This window comes from Petromyzon marinus, chromosome 69, assembly GCF_048934315.1.
Source record: "Petromyzon marinus isolate PM22_M1 ecotype Great Lakes invasive population chromosome 69, UKy_Petmar_22M1.pri1.0, whole genome shotgun sequence".
NCBI lineage: Eukaryota > Metazoa > Chordata > Hyperoartia > Petromyzontiformes > Petromyzontidae > Petromyzon > Petromyzon marinus.
This window is the reverse complement of record NC_133735.1, coordinates 4560044-4583494: the sequence shown is the minus strand read 5'-3', so window position 1 is coordinate 4583494 and position 23451 is coordinate 4560044. Positions and strand designations below refer to the sequence as shown.

General features: G+C 43.2%; 1 protein-coding gene across 1 annotated transcript in view; it reads left to right on the top strand.

Moving 5' to 3' along the window:
* Positions 1–23451, top strand: part of LOC116957028 (uncharacterized) — an 86422-nt gene that overhangs the window by 4846 nt on the left and 58125 nt on the right. The window lies entirely within an intron of this gene.

The window sequence follows — 23451 nt, the reverse complement described above, 5'->3', positions numbered from 1 at the left end:
ACACTGCTGCTGAGACTGGAGCGTGCCACTAAGAGGTGGGGCCTTACCATCAGCCCCACCAAAACTAAGCACCTGCCTGGGTATTTTGTACCATCGGACACTCCACCCCCACAACTCCCGATCGGTGATGGGGCAGTTGTGGAGAGAGTTGAGAGTTTCCCATACCTGGGCAGTGTGCTTATGACTGGCTCCAGTTTAACAGCAGAGGTCTCACTCCGAATCAGTCGAGCGGCAATATATTTTCATCGGTTGCGTAACGCTGTGTGGAAGCTACCTGGTCTGTCGCTCCGCACTAAGCTTCAGGTCTTCTCGGCCACGGTCATTCCCTCCCTTCTCTATGCTTGCGAAACGTGGACCCCCCTAATGGAACATCTTCGCCGGTTAGAAACATTTAGGCTGGCCTGCCTACGATCCATCCTGGGCTTAACCAGACTGGATTGTGTGAGGAGCTCACAAATCCTTGAAAGATCTGGGCAAGGTCCCATCGGTGAGCTCCTCCGGCGGGCAAGGCTGCGATGGCTGGGTCATGTAGCCCGCATGCCCAGCCACCGCATGCCGAAACAGCTTTTGTTCGGCCGGATTGAGGGGGCAAAGCGGGCGCGGCACGGGCTAGAGAAGAGATGGAGTGATGTGGTACAGGAGGACGTGGAGCTGAGTGGACTTGCCGATGACCGGTACCAGCGGTGTCAAGATCGGCCTCTGTGGAGGAGGCTCGTGAAGGATGCTACTGGGCAGTTGGAGGTAGTCGCCCTCCAACAACAACGGAGGGCGGAGGAGCGACGCTCACAACAACGAGCGGAGAGCCGGCTAGCTAAAGCACAGCAGGTTGGCACAGTAGGGGGCACAGGTGGTGCATCAGCCAGTCATCTCAGTCAGTCGACCCGTGGCACCTGGGTCTGCCCCGTGACCTCCTGCCAGCGGGCGTTCGACACTTCACGTGGCCTCAGGGTGCACATAGCCTGGCACAAGCGTCGTGGTGACGTCACCGCCACTTAGTGGCGAATGGCGGTTGTTGTTGTGTGTGTGTCTGTGTGTGTGTCTTTATGTTTGTGTGTGTGTCTTTGTGTCTGTGTGTCTGTGTGTGTCTGTGTGTCTGTATGTCTGTCTATGTGTGTGTGTGTCTGTGTGTGTCTGTGTGTCTGTGTGTGTCTGTCTGTATGTGTATGTGTGTGTGTCTGTGTGTGTGTCTGTGTGTGTGTGTGTTTCTGTGTGTGTGTCTGTGTGTGTAACTCTATGGATCTCTGTGTAACTCTATGGATCTCTGTGTAACTCTATGGATCTCTGTGTGACTCTGTGGATCTCTGTGTGACTCTATGGATCTCTGTGTGACTCTATAGATCTCTGTGTGACTCTGTGGATCTCTGTGTAACTCTATGGATCTCTGTGTAACTCTATGGATCTCTGTGTAACTCTATGGATCTCTGTGTAACTCTATGGATCTCTGTGTAACTCTGGATCTCTGTGTAACTCTATGGATCTCTGTGTGACTCTATGGATCTCTGTGTAACTCTATGGATCTCTGTGTAACTCTATGGATCTCTGTGTAACTCTATGGATCTCTGTGTGACTCTATGGATCTCTGTGTGATTATGGATCTCTGTGTAACACTATGGATCTCTGTGTAACTCTATGGATCTCTGTGTAACTCTATGGATCTCTGTGTGACTCTATGGATCTCTGTGTAACTCTATGGATCTCTGTGTAACTCTATGGATCTCTGTGTGACTCTATGGATCTCTGTGTGACTATGGATCTCTGTGTGACTATATGGATCTCTGTGTGACTCTATGGATCTCTGTGTAACTCTATGGATCTCTGTGTGACTCTATGGATCTCTGTGTAACTCTATGGATCTCTGTGTAACTCTATAGATCTCTGTGTAACTATATGGATCTCTGTGTTACTCTATGGATCTCTGTGTAACTCTATGGATCTCTGTGTAACTCTATGGATCTCTGTGTAACTATATGGATCTCTGTGTGACTCTATGGATCTCTGTGTAACTCTATGGATCTCCGTGTAACTCTATGGATCTCTGTGTGACTCTAGGAATCTCTGTGTGACTCTATGGATCTCTGTGTAACTCTATGGATCTCTGTGTAACTCTATGGATCTCTGTGTAACTCTATGGATCTCTGTGTAACTCTATGGATCTCTGTGTAACTCTATGGATCTCTGTGTAACTCTATGGATCTCTGTGTGACTCTATGGATCTCTGTGTAACTCTATGGATCTCTGTGTGACTCTATGGATCTCTGTGTAACTCTATGGATCTCTGTGTGACTCTATGGATCTCTGTGTAACTCTATGGATCTCTGTGTGACTCTATGGATCTCTGTGTGACTCTATGGATCTCGGTGTAACTCTATGGATCTCTGTGTGATTATGGATCTCTGTGTGACTCTATGGATCTCTGTGTAACTCTATGGATCTCTGTGTAACTCTATGGATCTCTGTGTGACTCTATGGATCTCTGTGTGACTCTATGGATCTCTGTGTGACTCTATGGATCTCTGTGTGACTCTATGGATCTCTGTGTGACTCTATGGATCTCTGTGTAACTCTATGGATCTCTGTGTAACTCTATGGATCTCTGTGTGACTCTATGGATCTCTGTGTAACTCTATGGATCTCTGTGTAACTCTATGGATCTCTGTGTAACTCTATGGATCTCTGTGTGACTCTATGGATCTCTGTGTGACTCTATGGATCTCTGTGTGACTCTATGGATCTCTGTGTGACTCTATGGATCTCTGTGTGACTCTATGGATCTCTGTGTAACTCTATGGATCTCTGTGTAACTCTATGGATCTCTGTGTGACTCTATGGATCTCTGTGTAACTCTATGGATCTCTGTGTAACTCTATGGATCTCTGTGTAACTCTATGGATCTCTGTGTGACTCTATGGATCTCTGTGTGACTCTATGGATCTCTGTGTGACTCTATGGATCTGTGTAACTCTATGGATCTCTGTGTGACTCTATGGATCTCTGTGTGACTCTATGGATCTCTGTGTAACTCTATGGATCTCTGTGTGACTCTATGGATCTCTGTGTAACTCTATGGATCTCTGTGTGACTCTATGGATCTCTGTGTGACTCTATGGATCTCTGTGTAACTCTATGGATCTCTGTGTGACTCTATGGATCTCTGTGTAACTCTATGGATCTCTGTGTGACTCTATGGATCTCTGTGTGACTCTATGGATCTCTGTGTGACTCTATGGATCTCTGTGTGACTCTATGGATCTCTGTGTAACTCTATGGATCTCTGTGTGACTCTATGGATCTCTGTGTGACTCTATGGATCTCTGTGTGACTCTATGGATCTCTGTTTAACTCTATGGATCTCTGTGTAACTCTATGGATCTCTGTGTGACTCTATGGATCTCTGTGTGATTATGGATCTCTGTGTAACTCTATGGATCTCTGTGTAACTCTATGGATCTCTGTGTAACTCTATGGATCTCTGTGTGACTCTATGGATCTCTGTGTGACTCTATGGATCTCTGTGTGACTCTGTGGATCTCTGTGTAACTCTATGGATCTCTGTGTGACTCTATGGATCTCTGTGTAACTCTATGGATCTCTGTGTGACTCTATGGATCTCTGTGTAACTCTATGGATCTCTGTGTAACTCTATGGATCTCTGTGTAACTCTATGGATCTCTGTGTAACTCTATGGATCTCTGTGTGACTCTATGGATCTCTGTGTTACTCTATGGATCTCTGTGTAACTCTATGGATCTCTGTGTGACTCTATGGATCTCTGTGTGACTCTATGGATCTCTGTGTGACTCTATGGATCTCTGTGTAACTCTATGGATCTCTGTGTGACTCTATGGATCTCTGTGTAACTCTATGGATCTCTGTGTAACTCTATGGATCTCTGTGTAACTCTATGGATCTCTGTGTGACTCTATGGATCTCTGTGTGACTCTATGGATCTCTGTGTAACTCTATGGATCTCTGTGTAACTCTATGGATCTCTGTGTAACTGTATGGATCTCTGTGTAACTCTATGGATCTCTGTATGACTCTATGGATCTCTGTGTGACTCTATGGATCTCTGTGTAACTCTATGGATCTCTGTGTGACTCTATGGATCTCTGTGTGACTCTATGGATCTCTGTGTGACTCTATGGATCTCTGTGTGACTCTGTGGATCTCTGTGTAACTCTATGGATCTCTGTGTGACTCTATGGATCTCTGTGTAACTCTATGGATCTCTGTGTGACTCTATGGATCTCTGTGTAACTCTATGGATCTCTGTGTAACTCTATGGATCTCTGTGTAACTCTATGGATCTCTGTGTAACTCTATGGATCTCTGTGTGACTCTATGGATCTCTGTGTTACTCTATGGATCTCTGTGTAACTCTATGGATCTCTGTGTGACTCTATGGATCTCTGTGTGACTCTATGGATCTCTGTGTGACTCTATGGATCTCTGTGTAACTCTATGGATCTCTGTGTGACTCTATGGATCTCTGTGTAACTCTATGGATCTCTGTGTAACTCTATGGATCTCTGTGTAACTCTATGGATCTCTGTGTGACTCTATGGATCTCTGTGTGACTCTATGGATCTCTGTGTAACTCTATGGATCTCTGTGTAACTCTATGGATCTCTGTGTAACTGTATGGATCTCTGTGTAACTCTATGGATCTCTGTATGACTCTATGGATCTCTGTGTGACTCTATGGATCTCTGTGTAACTCTATGGATCTCTGTGTGACTCTATGGATCTCTGTGTAACTCTCTGGATCTCTGTGTGACTCTATGGATCTCTGTGTGACTCTATGGATCTCTGTGTAACTCTATGGATCTCTGTGTAACTCTATGGATCTCTGTGTAACTCTATGGATCTCTGTGTAACTCTATGGATCTCTGTGTGACTCTATGGATCTCTGTGTGACTCTATGGATCTCTGTGTGACTCTATGGATCTGTGTAACTCTATGGATCTCTGTGTGACTCTATGGATCTCTGTGTGACTCTATGGATCTCTGTGTAACTCTATGGATCTCTGTGTGACTCTATGGATCTCTGTGTAACTCTATGGATCTCTGTGTGACTCTATGGATCTCTGTGTGACTCTATGGATCTCTGTGTAACTCTATGGATCTCTGTGTGACTCTATGGATCTCTGTGTGACTCTATGGATCTCTGTGTGACTCTATGGATCTCTGTGTGACTCTATGGATCTCTGTGTGACTCTATGGATCTCTGTGTAACTCTATGGATCTCTGTGTAACTCTATGGATCTCTGTGTGACTCTATGGATCTCTGTGTAACTCTATGGATCTCTGTGTAACTCTATGGATCTCTGTGTAACTCTATGGATCTCTGTGTGACTCTATGGATCTCTGTGTGACTCTATGGATCTCTGTGTGACTCTATGGATCTGTGTAACTCTATGGATCTCTGTGTGACTCTATGGATCTCTGTGTGACTCTATGGATCTCTGTGTAACTCTATGGATCTCTGTGTGACTCTATGGATCTCTGTGTTACTCTATGGATCTCTGTGTAACTCTATGGATCTCTGTGTGACTCTATGGATCTCTGTGTGACTCTATGGATCTCTGTGTGACTCTATGGATCTCTGTGTAACTCTATGGATCTCTGTGTGACTCTATGGATCTCTGTGTAACTCTATGGATCTCTGTGTAACTCTATGGATCTCTGTGTAACTCTATGGATCTCTGTGTGACTCTATGGATCTCTGTGTGACTCTATGGATCTCTGTGTAACTCTATGGATCTCTGTGTAACTCTATGGATCTCTGTGTAACTGTATGGATCTCTGTGTAACTCTATGGATCTCTGTATGACTCTATGGATCTCTGTGTGACTCTATGGATCTCTGTGTAACTCTATGGATCTCTGTGTGACTCTATGGATCTCTGTGTGACTCTATGGATCTCTGTGTGACTCTATGGATCTCTGTGTGACTCTGTGGATCTCTGTGTAACTCTATGGATCTCTGTGTGACTCTATGGATCTCTGTGTAACTCTATGGATCTCTGTGTGACTCTATGGATCTCTGTGTAACTCTATGGATCTCTGTGTAACTCGATGGATCTCTGTGTAACTCTATGGATCTCTGTGTAACTCTATGGATCTCTGTGTGACTCTATGGATCTCTGTGTTACTCTATGGATCTCTGTGTAACTCTATGGATCTCTGTGTGACTCTATGGATCTCTGTGTGACTCTATGGATCTCTGTGTGACTCTATGGATCTCTGTGTAACTCTATGGATCTCTGTGTGACTCTATGGATCTCTGTGTAACTCTATGGATCTCTGTGTAACTCTATGGATCTCTGTGTAACTCTATGGATCTCTGTGTGACTCTATGGATCTCTGTGTGACTCTATGGATCTCTGTGTAACTCTATGGATCTCTGTGTAACTCTATGGATCTCTGTGTAACTGTATGGATCTCTGTGTAACTCTATGGATCTCTGTATGACTCTATGGATCTCTGTGTGACTCTATGGATCTCTGTGTAACTCTATGGATCTCTGTGTGACTCTATGGATCTCTGTGTAACTCTCTGGATCTCTGTGTGACTCTATGGATCTCTGTGTGACTCTATGGATCTCTGTGTAACTCTATGGATCTCTGTGTAACTCTATGGATCTCTGTGTAACTCTATGGATCTCTGTGTAACTCTATGGATCTCTGTGTGACTCTATGGATCTCTGTGTGACTCTATGGATCTCTGTGTGACTCTATGGATCTGTGTAACTCTATGGATCTCTGTGTGACTCTATGGATCTCTGTGTGACTCTATGGATCTCTGTGTAACTCTATGGATCTCTGTGTGACTCTATGGATCTCTGTGTAACTCTATGGATCTCTGTGTGACTCTATGGATCTCTGTGTGACTCTATGGATCTCTGTGTAACTCTATGGATCTCTGTGTGACTCTATGGATCTCTGTGTAACTCTATGGATCTCTGTGTAACTCTATGGATCTCTGTGTAACTCTATGGATCTCTGTGTGACTCTATGGATCTCTGTGTGACTCTATGGATCTCTGTGTAACTCTATGGATCTCTGTGTAACTCTATGGATCTCTGTGTAACTGTATGGATCTCTGTGTAACTCTATGGATCTCTGTATGACTCTATGGATCTCTGTGTGACTCTATGGATCTCTGTGTAACTCTATGGATCTCTGTGTGACTCTATGGATCTCTGTGTGACTCTATGGATCTCTGTGTGACTCTATGGATCTCTGTGTGACTCTGTGGATCTCTGTGTAACTCTATGGATCTCTGTGTGACTCTATGGATCTCTGTGTAACTCTATGGATCTCTGTGTGACTCTATGGATCTCTGTGTAACTCTATGGATCTCTGTGTAACTCTATGGATCTCTGTGTAACTCTATGGATCTCTGTGTAACTCTATGGATCTCTGTGTGACTCTATGGATCTCTGTGTTACTCTATGGATCTCTGTGTAACTCTATGGATCTCTGTGTGACTCTATGGATCTCTGTGTGACTCTATGGATCTCTGTGTGACTCTATGGATCTCTGTGTAACTCTATGGATCTCTGTGTGACTCTATGGATCTCTGTGTAACTCTATGGATCTCTGTGTAACTCTATGGATCTCTGTGTAACTCTATGGATCTCTGTGTGACTCTATGGATCTCTGTGTGACTCTATGGATCTCTGTGTAACTCTATGGATCTCTGTGTAACTCTATGGATCTCTGTGTAACTGTATGGATCTCTGTGTAACTCTATGGATCTCTGTATGACTCTATGGATCTCTGTGTGACTCTATGGATCTCTGTGTAACTCTATGGATCTCTGTGTGACTCTATGGATCTCTGTGTAACTCTCTGGATCTCTGTGTGACTCTATGGATCTCTGTGTGACTCTATGGATCTCTGTGTAACTCTATGGATCTCTGTGTAACTCTATGGATCTCTGTGTAACTCTATGGATCTCTGTGTAACTCTATGGATCTCTGTGTGACTCTATGGATCTCTGTGTGACTCTATGGATCTCTGTGTGACTCTATGGATCTGTGTAACTCTATGGATCTCTGTGTGACTCTATGGATCTCTGTGTGACTCTATGGATCTCTGTGTAACTCTATGGATCTCTGTGTGACTCTATGGATCTCTGTGTAACTCTATGGATCTCTGTGTGACTCTATGGATCTCTGTGTGACTCTATGGATCTCTGTGTAACTCTATGGATCTCTGTGTGACTCTATGGATCTCTGTGTGACTCTATGGATCTCTGTGTGACTCTATGGATCTCTGTGTGACTCTATGGATCTCTGTGTGACTCTATGGATCTCTGTGTAACTCTATGGATCTCTGTGTAACTCTATGGATCTCTGTGTGACTCTATGGATCTCTGTGTAACTCTATGGATCTCTGTGTAACTCTATGGATCTCTGTGTAACTCTATGGATCTCTGTGTGACTCTATGGATCTCTGTGTGACTCTATGGATCTCTGTGTGACTCTATGGATCTGTGTAACTCTATGGATCTCTGTGTGACTCTATGGATCTCTGTGTGACTCTATGGATCTCTGTGTAACTCTATGGATCTCTGTGTGACTCTATGGATCTCTGTGTTACTCTATGGATCTCTGTGTAACTCTATGGATCTCTGTGTGACTCTATGGATCTCTGTGTGACTCTATGGATCTCTGTGTGACTCTATGGATCTCTGTGTAACTCTATGGATCTCTGTGTGACTCTATGGATCTCTGTGTAACTCTATGGATCTCTGTGTAACTCTATGGATCTCTGTGTAACTCTATGGATCTCTGTGTGACTCTATGGATCTCTGTGTGACTCTATGGATCTCTGTGTAACTCTATGGATCTCTGTGTAACTCTATGGATCTCTGTGTAACTGTATGGATCTCTGTGTAACTCTATGGATCTCTGTATGACTCTATGGATCTCTGTGTGACTCTATGGATCTCTGTGTAACTCTATGGATCTCTGTGTGACTCTATGGATCTCTGTGTGACTCTATGGATCTCTGTGTGACTCTATGGATCTCTGTGTGACTCTGTGGATCTCTGTGTAACTCTATGGATCTCTGTGTGACTCTATGGATCTCTGTGTAACTCTATGGATCTCTGTGTGACTCTATGGATCTCTGTGTAACTCTATGGATCTCTGTGTAACTCTATGGATCTCTGTGTAACTCTATGGATCTCTGTGTAACTCTATGGATCTCTGTGTGACTCTATGGATCTCTGTGTTACTCTATGGATCTCTGTGTAACTCTATGGATCTCTGTGTGACTCTATGGATCTCTGTGTGACTCTATGGATCTCTGTGTGACTCTATGGATCTCTGTGTAACTCTATGGATCTCTGTGTGACTCTATGGATCTCTGTGTAACTCTATGGATCTCTGTGTAACTCTATGGATCTCTGTGTAACTCTATGGATCTCTGTGTGACTCTATGGATCTCTGTGTGACTCTATGGATCTCTGTGTAACTCTATGGATCTCTGTGTAACTCTATGGATCTCTGTGTAACTGTATGGATCTCTGTGTAACTCTATGGATCTCTGTATGACTCTATGGATCTCTGTGTGACTCTATGGATCTCTGTGTAACTCTATGGATCTCTGTGTGACTCTATGGATCTCTGTGTAACTCTCTGGATCTCTGTGTGACTCTATGGATCTCTGTGTGACTCTATGGATCTCTGTGTAACTCTATGGATCTCTGTGTAACTCTATGGATCTCTGTGTAACTCTATGGATCTCTGTGTAACTCTATGGATCTCTGTGTGACTCTATGGATCTCTGTGTGACTCTATGGATCTCTGTGTGACTCTATGGATCTGTGTAACTCTATGGATCTCTGTGTGACTCTATGGATCTCTGTGTGACTCTATGGATCTCTGTGTAACTCTATGGATCTCTGTGTGACTCTATGGATCTCTGTGTAACTCTATGGATCTCTGTGTGACTCTATGGATCTCTGTGTGACTCTATGGATCTCTGTGTAACTCTATGGATCTCTGTGTGACTCTATGGATCTCTGTGTGACTCTATGGATCTCTGTGTGACTCTATGGATCTCTGTGTGACTCTATGGATCTCTGTGTGACTCTATGGATCTCTGTGTAACTCTATGGATCTCTGTGTAACTCTATGGATCTCTGTGTGACTCTATGGATCTCTGTGTAACTCTATGGATCTCTGTGTAACTCTATGGATCTCTGTGTAACTCTATGGATCTCTGTGTGACTCTATGGATCTCTGTGTGACTCTATGGATCTCTGTGTGACTCTATGGATCTGTGTAACTCTATGGATCTCTGTGTGACTCTATGGATCTCTGTGTGACTCTATGGATCTCTGTGTAACTCTATGGATCTCTGTGTGACTCTATGGATCTCTGTGTAACTCTATGGATCTCTGTGTGACTCTATGGATCTCTGTGTGACTCTATGGATCTCTGTGTAACTCTATGGATCTCTGTGTGACTCTATGGATCTCTGTGTAACTCTATGGATCTCTGTGTGACTCTATGGATCTCTGTGTGACTCTATGGATCTCTGTGTGACTCTATGGATCTCTGTGTAACTCTATGGATCTCTGTGTAACTCTATGGATCTCTGTGTGACTCTATGGATCTCTGTGTAACTCTATGGATCTCTGTGTAACTCTATGGATCTCTGTGTAACTCTATGGATCTCTGTGTGACTCTATGGATCTCTGTGTGACTCTATGGATCTCTGTGTGACTCTATGGATCTGTGTAACTCTATGGATCTCTGTGTGACTCTATGGATCTCTGTGTGACTCTATGGATCTCTGTGTAACTCTATGGATCTCTGTGTAACTGTATGGATCTCTGTGTAACTCTATGGATCTCTGTATGACTCTATGGATCTCTGTGTGACTCTATGGATCTCTGTGTAACTCTATGGATCTCTGTGTGACTCTATGGATCTCTGTGTAACTCTCTGGATCTCTGTGTGACTCTATGGATCTCTGTGTGACTCTATGGATCTCTGTGTAACTCTATGGATCTCTGTGTAACTCTATGGATCTCTGTGTAACTCTATGGATCTCTGTGTAACTCTATGGATCTCTGTGTGACTCTATGGATCTCTGTGTGACTCTATGGATCTCTGTGTGACTCTATGGATCTGTGTAACTCTATGGATCTCTGTGTGACTCTATGGATCTCTGTGTGACTCTATGGATCTCTGTGTAACTCTGTGGATCTCTGTGTGACTCTATGGATCTCTGTGTAACTCTATGGATCTCTGTGTGACTCTATGGATCTCTGTGTGACTCTATGGATCTCTGTGTAACTCTATGGATCTCTGTGTGACTCTATGGATCTCTGTGTGACTCTATGGATCTCTGTGTGACTCTATGGATCTCTGTGTGACTCTATGGATCTCTGTGTGACTCTATGGATCTCTGTGTAACTCTATGGATCTCTGTGTAACTCTATGGATCTCTGTGTGACTCTATGGATCTCTGTGTAACTCTATGGATCTCTGTGTAACTCTATGGATCTCTGTGTAACTCTATGGATCTCTGTGTGACTCTATGGATCTCTGTGTGACTCTATGGATCTCTGTGTGACTCTATGGATCTGTGTAACTCTATGGATCTCTGTGTGACTCTATGGATCTCTGTGTGACTCTATGGATCTCTGTGTAACTCTATGGATCTCTGTGTGACTCTATGGATCTCTGTGTTACTCTATGGATCTCTGTGTAACTCTATGGATCTCTGTGTGACTCTATGGATCTCTGTGTGACTCTATGGATCTCTGTGTGACTCTATGGATCTCTGTGTAACTCTATGGATCTCTGTGTGACTCTATGGATCTCTGTGTAACTCTATGGATCTCTGTGTAACTCTATGGATCTCTGTGTAACTCTATGGATCTCTGTGTGACTCTATGGATCTCTGTGTGACTCTATGGATCTCTGTGTAACTCTATGGATCTCTGTGTAACTCTATGGATCTCTGTGTAACTGTATGGATCTCTGTGTAACTCTATGGATCTCTGTATGACTCTATGGATCTCTGTGTGACTCTATGGATCTCTGTGTAACTCTATGGATCTCTGTGTGACTCTATGGATCTCTGTGTGACTCTATGGATCTCTGTGTGACTCTATGGATCTCTGTGTGACTCTGTGGATCTCTGTGTAACTCTATGGATCTCTGTGTGACTCTATGGATCTCTGTGTAACTCTATGGATCTCTGTGTGACTCTATGGATCTCTGTGTAACTCTATGGATCTCTGTGTAACTCTATGGATCTCTGTGTAACTCTATGGATCTCTGTGTAACTCTATGGATCTCTGTGTGACTCTATGGATCTCTGTGTTACTCTATGGATCTCTGTGTAACTCTATGGATCTCTGTGTGACTCTATGGATCTCTGTGTGACTCTATGGATCTCTGTGTGACTCTATGGATCTCTGTGTAACTCTATGGATCTCTGTGTGACTCTATGGATCTCTGTGTAACTCTATGGATCTCTGTGTAACTCTATGGATCTCTGTGTAACTCTATGGATCTCTGTGTGACTCTATGGATCTCTGTGTGACTCTATGGATCTCTGTGTAACTCTATGGATCTCTGTGTAACTCTATGGATCTCTGTGTAACTGTATGGATCTCTGTGTAACTCTATGGATCTCTGTATGACTCTATGGATCTCTGTGTGACTCTATGGATCTCTGTGTAACTCTATGGATCTCTGTGTGACTCTATGGATCTCTGTGTAACTCTCTGGATCTCTGTGTGACTCTATGGATCTCTGTGTGACTCTATGGATCTCTGTGTAACTCTATGGATCTCTGTGTAACTCTATGGATCTCTGTGTAACTCTATGGATCTCTGTGTAACTCTATGGATCTCTGTGTGACTCTATGGATCTCTGTGTGACTCTATGGATCTCTGTGTGACTCTATGGATCTGTGTAACTCTATGGATCTCTGTGTGACTCTATGGATCTCTGTGTGACTCTATGGATCTCTGTGTAACTCTATGGATCTCTGTGTGACTCTATGGATCTCTGTGTAACTCTATGGATCTCTGTGTGACTCTATGGATCTCTGTGTGACTCTATGGATCTCTGTGTAACTCTATGGATCTCTGTGTGACTCTATGGATCTCTGTGTAACTCTATGGATCTCTGTGTAACTCTATGGATCTCTGTGTAACTCTATGGATCTCTGTGTGACTCTATGGATCTCTGTGTGACTCTATGGATCTCTGTGTAACTCTATGGATCTCTGTGTAACTCTATGGATCTCTGTGTAACTGTATGGATCTCTGTGTAACTCTATGGATCTCTGTATGACTCTATGGATCTCTGTGTGACTCTATGGATCTCTGTGTAACTCTATGGATCTCTGTGTGACTCTATGGATCTCTGTGTGACTCTATGGATCTCTGTGTGACTCTATGGATCTCTGTGTGACTCTGTGGATCTCTGTGTAACTCTATGGATCTCTGTGTGACTCTATGGATCTCTGTGTAACTCTATGGATCTCTGTGTGACTCTATGGATCTCTGTGTAACTCTATGGATCTCTGTGTAACTCTATGGATCTCTGTGTAACTCTATGGATCTCTGTGTAACTCTATGGATCTCTGTGTGACTCTATGGATCTCTGTGTTACTCTATGGATCTCTGTGTAACTCTATGGATCTCTGTGTGACTCTATGGATCTCTGTGTGACTCTATGGATCTCTGTGTGACTCTATGGATCTCTGTGTAACTCTATGGATCTCTGTGTGACTCTATGGATCTCTGTGTAACTCTATGGATCTCTGTGTAACTCTATGGATCTCTGTGTAACTCTATGGATCTCTGTGTGACTCTATGGATCTCTGTGTGACTCTATGGATCTCTGTGTAACTCTATGGATCTCTGTGTAACTCTATGGATCTCTGTGTAACTGTATGGATCTCTGTGTAACTCTATGGATCTCTGTATGACTCTATGGATCTCTGTGTGACTCTATGGATCTCTGTGTAACTCTATGGATCTCTGTGTGACTCTATGGATCTCTGTGTAACTCTCTGGATCTCTGTGTGACTCTATGGATCTCTGTGTGACTCTATGGATCTCTGTGTAACTCTATGGATCTCTGTGTAACTCTATGGATCTCTGTGTAACTCTATGGATCTCTGTGTAACTCTATGGATCTCTGTGTGACTCTATGGATCTCTGTGTGACTCTATGGATCTCTGTGTGACTCTATGGATCTGTGTAACTCTATGGATCTCTGTGTGACTCTATGGATCTCTGTGTGACTCTATGGATCTCTGTGTAACTCTATGGATCTCTGTGTGACTCTATGGATCTCTGTGTAACTCTATGGATCTCTGTGTGACTCTATGGATCTCTGTGTGACTCTATGGATCTCTGTGTAACTCTATGGATCTCTGTGTGACTCTATGGATCTCTGTGTGACTCTATGGATCTCTGTGTGACTCTATGGATCTCTGTGTGACTCTATGGATCTCTGTGTGACTCTATGGATCTCTGTGTAACTCTATGGATCTCTGTGTAACTCTATGGATCTCTGTGTGACTCTATGGATCTCTGTGTAACTCTATGGATCTCTGTGTAACTCTATGGATCTCTGTGTAACTCTATGGATCTCTGTGTGACTCTATGGATCTCTGTGTGACTCTATGGATCTCTGTGTGACTCTATGGATCTGTGTAACTCTATGGATCTCTGTGTGACTCTATGGATCTCTGTGTGACTCTATGGATCTCTGTGTAACTCTATGGATCTCTGTGTGACTCTATGGATCTCTGTGTTACTCTATGGATCTCTGTGTAACTCTATGGATCTCTGTGTGACTCTATGGATCTCTGTGTGACTCTATGGATCTCTGTGTGACTCTATGGATCTCTGTGTAACTCTATGGATCTCTGTGTGACTCTATGGATCTCTGTGTAACTCTATGGATCTCTGTGTAACTCTATGGATCTCTGTGTAACTCTATGGATCTCTGTGTGACTCTATGGATCTCTGTGTGACTCTATGGATCTCTGTGTAACTCTATGGATCTCTGTGTAACTCTATGGATCTCTGTGTAACTGTATGGATCTCTGTGTAACTCTATGGATCTCTGTATGACTCTATGGATCTCTGTGTGACTCTATGGATCTCTGTGTAACTCTATGGATCTCTGTGTGACTCTATGGATCTCTGTGTGACTCTATGGATCTCTGTGTGACTCTATGGATCTCTGTGTGACTCTGTGGATCTCTGTGTAACTCTATGGATCTCTGTGTGACTCTATGGATCTCTGTGTAACTCTATGGATCTCTGTGTGACTCTATGGATCTCTGTGTAACTCTATGGATCTCTGTGTAACTCTATGGATCTCTGTGTAACTCTATGGATCTCTGTGTAACTCTATGGATCTCTGTGTGACTCTATGGATCTCTGTGTTACTCTATGGATCTCTGTGTAACTCTATGGATCTCTGTGTGACTCTATGGATCTCTGTGTGACTCTATGGATCTCTGTGTGACTCTATGGATCTCTGTGTAACTCTATGGATCTCTGTGTGACTCTATGGATCTCTGTGTAACTCTATGGATCTCTGTGTAACTCTATGGATCTCTGTGTAACTCTATGGATCTCTGTGTGACTCTATGGATCTCTGTGTGACTCTATGGATCTCTGTGTAACTCTATGGATCTCTGTGTAACTCTATGGATCTCTGTGTAACTGTATGGATCTCTGTGTAACTCTATGGATCTCTGTATGACTCTATGGATCTCTGTGTGACTCTATGGATCTCTGTGTAACTCTATGGATCTCTGTGTGACTCTATGGATCTCTGTGTAACTCTCTGGATCTCTGTGTGACTCTATGGATCTCTGTGTGACTCTATGGATCTCTGTGTAACTCTATGGATCTCTGTGTAACTCTATGGATCTCTGTGTAACTCTATGGATCTCTGTGTAACTCTATGGATCTCTGTGTGACTCTATGGATCTCTGTGTGACTCTATGGATCTCTGTGTGACTCTATGGATCTGTGTAACTCTATGGATCTCTGTGTGACTCTATGGATCTCTGTGTGACTCTATGGATCTCTGTGTAACTCTATGGATCTCTGTGTGACTCTATGGATCTCTGTGTAACTCTATGGATCTCTGTGTGACTCTATGGATCTCTGTGTGACTCTATGGATCTCTGTGTAACTCTATGGATCTCTGTGTGACTCTATGGATCTCTGTGTGACTCTATGGATCTCTGTGTGACTCTATGGATCTCTGTGTGACTCTATGGATCTCTGTGTGACTCTATGGATCTCTGTGTAACTCTATGGATCTCTGTGTAACTCTATGGATCTCTGTGTGACTCTATGGATCTCTGTGTAACTCTATGGATCTCTGTGTAACTCTATGGATCTCTGTGTAACTCTATGGATCTCTGTGTGACTCTATGGATCTCTGTGTGACTCTATGGATCTCTGTGTGACTCTATGGATCTGTGTAACTCTATGGATCTCTGTGTGACTCTATGGATCTCTGTGTGACTCTATGGATCTCTGTGTAACTCTATGGATCTCTGTGTGACTCTATGGATCTCTGTGTAACTCTATGGATCTCTGTGTGACTCTATGGATCTCTGTGTGACTCTATGGATCTCTGTGTAACTCTATGGATCTCTGTGTGACTCTATGGATCTCTGTGTAACTCTATGGATCTCTGTGTGACTCTATGGATCTCTGTGTGACTCTATGGATCTCTGTGTGACTCTATGGATCTCTGTGTGACTCTATGGATCTCTGTGTAACTCTATGGATCTCTGTGTGACTCTATGGATCTCTGTGTGACTCTATGGATCTCTGTGTGACTCTATGGATCTCTGTTTAACTCTATGGATCTCTGTGTAACTCTATGGATCTCTGTGTGACTCTATGGATCTCTGTGTGATTATGGATCTCTGTGTAACTCTATGGATCTCTGTGTAACTCTATGGATCTCTGTGTAACTCTATGGATCTCTGTGTGACTCTATGGATCTCTGTGTGACTCTATGGATCTCTGTGTGACTCTGTGGATCTCTGTGTAACTCTATGGATCTCTGTGTGACTCTATGGATCTCTGTGTAACTCTATGGATCTCTGTGTGACTCTATGGATCTCTGTGTAACTCTATGGATCTCTGTGTAACTCTATGGATCTCTGTGTAACTCTATGGATCTCTGTGTAACTCTATGGATCTCTGTGTGACTCTATGGATCTCTGTGTTACTCTATGGATCTCTGTGTAACTCTATGGATCTCTGTGTGACTCTATGGATCTCTGTGTGACTCTATGGATCTCTGTGTGACTCTATGGATCTCTGTGTAACTCTATGGATCTCTGTGTGACTCTATGGATCTCTGTGTAACTCTATGGATCTCTGTGTAACTCTATGGATCTCTGTGTAACTCTATGGATCTCTGTGTGACTCTATGGATCTCTGTGTGACTCTATGGATCTCTGTGTAACTCTATGGATCTCTGTGTAACTCTATGGATCTCTGTGTAACTGTATGGATCTCTGTGTAACTCTATGGATCTCTGTATGACTCTATGGATCTCTGTGTGACTCTATGGATCTCTGTGTAACTCTATGGATCTCTGTGTGACTCTATGGATCTCTGTGTGACTCTATGGATCTCTGTGTGACTCTATGGATCTCTGTGTGACTCTGTGGATCTCTGTGTAACTCTATGGATCTCTGTGTGACTCTATGGATCTCTGTGTAACTCTATGGATCTCTGTGTGACTCTATGGATCTCTGTGTAACTCTATGGATCTCTGTGTAACTCTATGGATCTCTGTGTAACTCTATGGATCTCTGTGTAACTCTATGGATCTCTGTGTGACTCTATGGATCTCTGTGTTACTCTATGGATCTCTGTGTAACTCTATGGATCTCTGTGTGACTCTATGGATCTCTGTGTGACTCTATGGATCTCTGTGTGACTCTATGGATCTCTGTGTAACTCTATGGATCTCTGTGTGACTCTATGGATCTCTGTGTAACTCTATGGATCTCTGTGTAACTCTATGGATCTCTGTGTAACTCTATGGATCTCTGTGTGACTCTATGGATCTCTGTGTGACTCTATGGATCTCTGTGTAACTCTATGGATCTCTGTGTAACTCTATGGATCTCTGTGTAACTGTATGGATCTCTGTGTAACTCTATGGATCTCTGTATGACTCTATGGATCTCTGTGTGACTCTATGGATCTCTGTGTAACTCTATGGATCTCTGTGTGACTCTATGGATCTCTGTGTAACTCTCTGGATCTCTGTGTGACTCTATGGATCTCTGTGTAACTCTATGGATCTCTGTGTGACTCTATGGATCTCTGTGTGACTCTATGGATCTCTGTGTAACTCTATGGATCTCCGTGTAACTCTATGGATCTCTGTGTAACTCTATGGATCTCTGTGTGACTCTATGGATCTCTGTGTAACTCTATGGATCTCTGTGTGACTCTATGGATCTCTGTGTAACTCTATGGATCTCTGTGTAACTCTATGGATCTCTGTGTAACTCTATGGATCTCTGTGTGACTCTATGGATCTCTGTGTGACTCTATGGATCTCTGTGTAACTCTATGGATCTCTGTGTAACTCTATGGATCTCTGTGTGACTCTATGGATCTCTGTGTAACTCTATGGATCTCTGTGTGACTCTATGGATCTCTGTGTGACTCTATGGATCTCTGTGTGACTCTATGGATCTCTGTGTGACTCTATGGATCTCTGTGTAACTCTATGGATCTCTGTGTGACTCTATGGATCTCTGTGTGACTCTATGGATCTCTGTGTGACTCTATGGATCTCTGTTTAACTCTATGGATCTCTGTGTAACTCTATGGATCTCTGTGTGACTCTATGGATTTCTGTGTGATTATGGATCTCTGTGTAACTCTATGGATCTCTGTGTAACTCTATGGATCTCTGTGTAACTCTATGGATCTCTGTGTGACTCTATGGATCTCTGTGTGACTCTATGGATCTCTGTGTGACTCTGTGGATCTCTGTGTAACTCTATGGATCTCTGTGTGACTCTATGGATCTCTGTGTAACTCTATGGATCTCTGTGTGACTCTATGGATCTCTGTGTAACTCTATGGATCTCTGTGTAACTCTATGGATCTCTGTGTAACTCTATAGATCTCTGTGTAACTCTATGGATCTCTGTGTGACTCTATGGATCTCTGTGTGACTCTATGGATCTCTGTGTAACTCTATGGATCTCTGTGTAACTCTATGGATCTCCGTGTAACTCTATGGATCTCTGTGTAACTCTATGGATCTCTGTGTGACTCTATGGATCTCTGTGTAACTCTATGGATCTCTGTGTAACTCTATGGATCTCTGTGTAACTCTATGGATCTCTGTGTAACTCTATAGATCTCTGTGTAACTCTATGGATCTCTGTGTAACTCTATGGATCTCTGTGTGACTCTATGGATCTCTGTGTGACTCTATGGATCTCTGTGTAACTCTATGGATCTCCGTGTAACTCTATGGATCTCTGTGTAACTCTATGGATCTCTGTGTGACTCTATGGATCTCTGTGTAACTCTATGGATCTCTGTGTGACTCTATGGATCTCTGTGTAACTCTATGGATCTCTGTGTAACTCTATGGATCTCTGTGTAACTCTATGGATCTCTGTGTGACTCTATGGATCTCTGTGTGACTCTATGGATCTCTGTGTAACTCTATGGATCTCTGTGTAACTCTATGGATCTCTGTGTGACTCTGTGGATCTCTGTGTAACTCTATGGATCTCTGTGTAACTCTATGGATCTCTGTGTAACTCTATGGATCTCTGTGTGACTCTATGGATCTCTGTGTAACTCTATGGATCTCTGTGTAACTCTATGGATCTCTGTGTGACTCTATGGATCTCTGTGTGACTCTATGGATCTCTGTGTAACTCTATGGATCTCTGTGTGACTCTATGGATCTCTGTGTGACTCTATGGATCTCTGTGTGACTCTATGGATCTCTGTGTGACTCTGTGGATCTCTGTGTAACTCTATGGATCTCTGTGTGACTCTATGGATCTCTGTGTAACTCTATGGATCTCTGTGTGACTCTATGGATCTCTGTGTAACTCTATGGATCTCTGTGTAACTCTATGGATCTCTGTGTAACTCTATGGATCTCTGTGTAACTCTATGGATCTCTGTGTGACTCTATGGATCTCTGTGTTACTCTATGGATCTCTGTGTAACTCTATGGATCTCTGTGTGACTCTATGGATCTCTGTGTGACTCTATGGATCTCTGTGTGACTCTATGGATCTCTGTGTAACTCTATGGATCTCTGTGTGACTCTATGGATCTCTGTGTAACTCTATGGATCTCTGTGTAACTCTATGGATCTCTGTGTAACTCTATGGATCTCTGTGTGACTCTATGGATCTCTGTGTGACTCTATGGATCTCTGTGTAACTCTATGGATCTCTGTGTAACTCTATGGATCTCTGTGTAACTGTATGGATCTCTGTGTAACTCTATGGATCTCTGTATGACTCTATGGATCTCTGTGTGACTCTATGGATCTCTGTGTAACTCTATGGATCTCTGTGTGACTCTATGGATCTCTGTGTAACTCTCTGGATCTCTGTGTGACTCTATGGATCTCTGTGTGACTCTATGGATCTCTGTGTAACTCTATGGATCTCTGTGTAACTCTATGGATCTCTGTGTAACTCTATGGATCTCTGTGTAACTCTATGGATCTCTGTGTGACTCTATGGATCTCTGTGTGACTCTATGGATCTCTGTGTGACTCTATGGATCTGTGTAACTCTATGGATCTCTGTGTGACTCTATGGATCTCTGTGTGACTCTATGGATCTCTGTGTAACTCTATGGATCTCTGTGTGACTCTATGGATCTCTGTGTAACTCTATGGATCTCTGTGTGACTCTATGGATCTCTGTGTGACTCTATGGATCTCTGTGTAACTCTATGGATCTCTGTGTGACTCTATGGATCTCTGTGTGACTCTATGGATCTCTGTGTGACTCTATGGATCTCTGTGTGACTCTATGGATCTCTGTGTGACTCTATGGATCTCTGTGTAACTCTATGGATCTCTGTGTAACTCTATGGATCTCTGTGTGACTCTATGGATCTCTGTGTAACTCTATGGATCTCTGTGTAACTCTATGGATCTCTGTGTAACTCTATGGATCTCTGTGTGACTCTATGGATCTCTGTGTGACTCTATGGATCTCTGTGTGACTCTATGGATCTGTGTAACTCTATGGATCTCTGTGTGACTCTATGGATCTCTGTGTGACTCTATGGATCTCTGTGTAACTCTATGGATCTCTGTGTGACTCTATGGATCTCTGTGTTACTCTATGGATCTCTGTGTAACTCTATGGATCTCTGTGTGACTCTATGGATCTCTGTGTGACTCTATGGATCTCTGTGTGACTCTATGGATCTCTGTGTAACTCTATGGATCTCTGTGTGACTCTATGGATCTCTGTGTAACTCTATGGATCTCTGTGTAACTCTATGGATCTCTGTGTAACTCTATGGATCTCTGTGTGACTCTATGGATCTCTGTGTGACTCTATGGATCTCTGTGTAACTCTATGGATCTCTGTGTAACTCTATGGATCTCTGTGTAACTGTATGGATCTCTGTGTAACTCTATGGATCTCTGTATGACTCTATGGATCTCTGTGTGACTCTATGGATCTCTGTGTAACTCTATGGATCTCTGTGTGACTCTATGGATCTCTGTGTGACTCTATGGATCTCTGTGTGACTCTATGGATCTCTGTGTGACTCTGTGGATCTCTGTGTAACTCTATGGATCTCTGTGTGACTCTATGGATCTCTGTGTAACTCTATGGATCTCTGTGTGACTCTATGGATCTCTGTGTAACTCTATGGATCTCTGTGTAACTCTATGGATCTCTGTGTAACTCTATGGATCTCTGTGTAACTCTATGGATCTCTGTGTGACTCTATGGATCTCTGTGTGACTCTATGGATCTCTGTGTAACTCTATGGATCTCTGTGTGACTCTATGGATCTCTGTGTAACTCTATGGATCTCTGTGTGACTCTATGGATCTCTGTGTGACTCTATGGATCTCTGTGTAACTCTATGGATCTCTGTGTGACTCTATGGATCTCTGTGTAACTCTATGGATCTCTGTGTGACTCTATGGATCTCTGTGTGACTCTATGGATCTCTGTGTGACTCTATGGATCTCTGTGTGACTCTATGGATCTCTGTGTAACTCTATGGATCTCTGTGTGACTCTATGGATCTCTGTGTGACTCTATGGATCTCTGTGTGACTCTATGGATCTCTGTTTAACTCTATGGATCTCTGTGTAACTCTATGGATCTCTGTGTGACTCTATGGATCTCTGTGTGATTATGGATCTCTGTGTAACTCTATGGATCTCTGTGTAACTCTATGGATCTCTGTGTAACTCTATGGATCTCTGTGTGACTCTATGGATCTCTGTGTGACTCTATGGATCTCTGTGTGACTCTGTGGATCTCTGTGTAACTCTATGGATCTCTGTGTGACTCTATGGATCTCTGTGTAACTCTATGGATCTCTGTGTGACTCTATGGATCTCTGTGTAACTCTATGGATCTCTGTGTAACTCTATGGATCTCTGTGTAACTCTATGGATCTCTGTGTAACTCTATGGATCTCTGTGTGACTCTATGGATCTCTGTGTTACTCTATGGATCTCTGTGTAACTCTATGGATCTCTGTGTGACTCTATGGATCTCTGTGTGACTCTATGGATCTCTGTGTGACTCTATGGATCTCTGTGTAACTCTATGGATCTCTGTGTGACTCTATGGATCTCTGTGTAACTCTATGGATCTCTGTGTAACTCTATGGATCTCTGTGTAACTCTATGGATCTCTGTGTGACTCTATGGATCTCTGTGTGACTCTATGGATCTCTGTGTAACTCTATGGATCTCTGTGTAACTCTATGGATCTCTGTGTAACTGTATGGATCTCTGTGTAACTCTATGGATCTCTGTATGACTCTATGGATCTCTGTGTGACTCTATGGATCTCTGTGTAACTCTATGGATCTCTGTGTGACTCTATGGATCTCTGTGTGACTCTATGGATCTCTGTGTGACTCTATGGATCTCTGTGTGACTCTGTGGATCTCTGTGTAACTCTATGGATCTCTGTGTGACTCTATGGATCTCTGTGTAACTCTATGGATCTCTGTGTGACTCTATGGATCTCTGTGTAACTCTATGGATCTCTGTGTAACTCTATGGATCTCTGTGTAACTCTATGGATCTCTGTGTAACTCTATGGATCTCTGTGTGACTCTATGGATCTCTGTGTTACTCTATGGATCTCTGTGTAACTCTATGGATCTCTGTGTGACTCTATGGATCTCT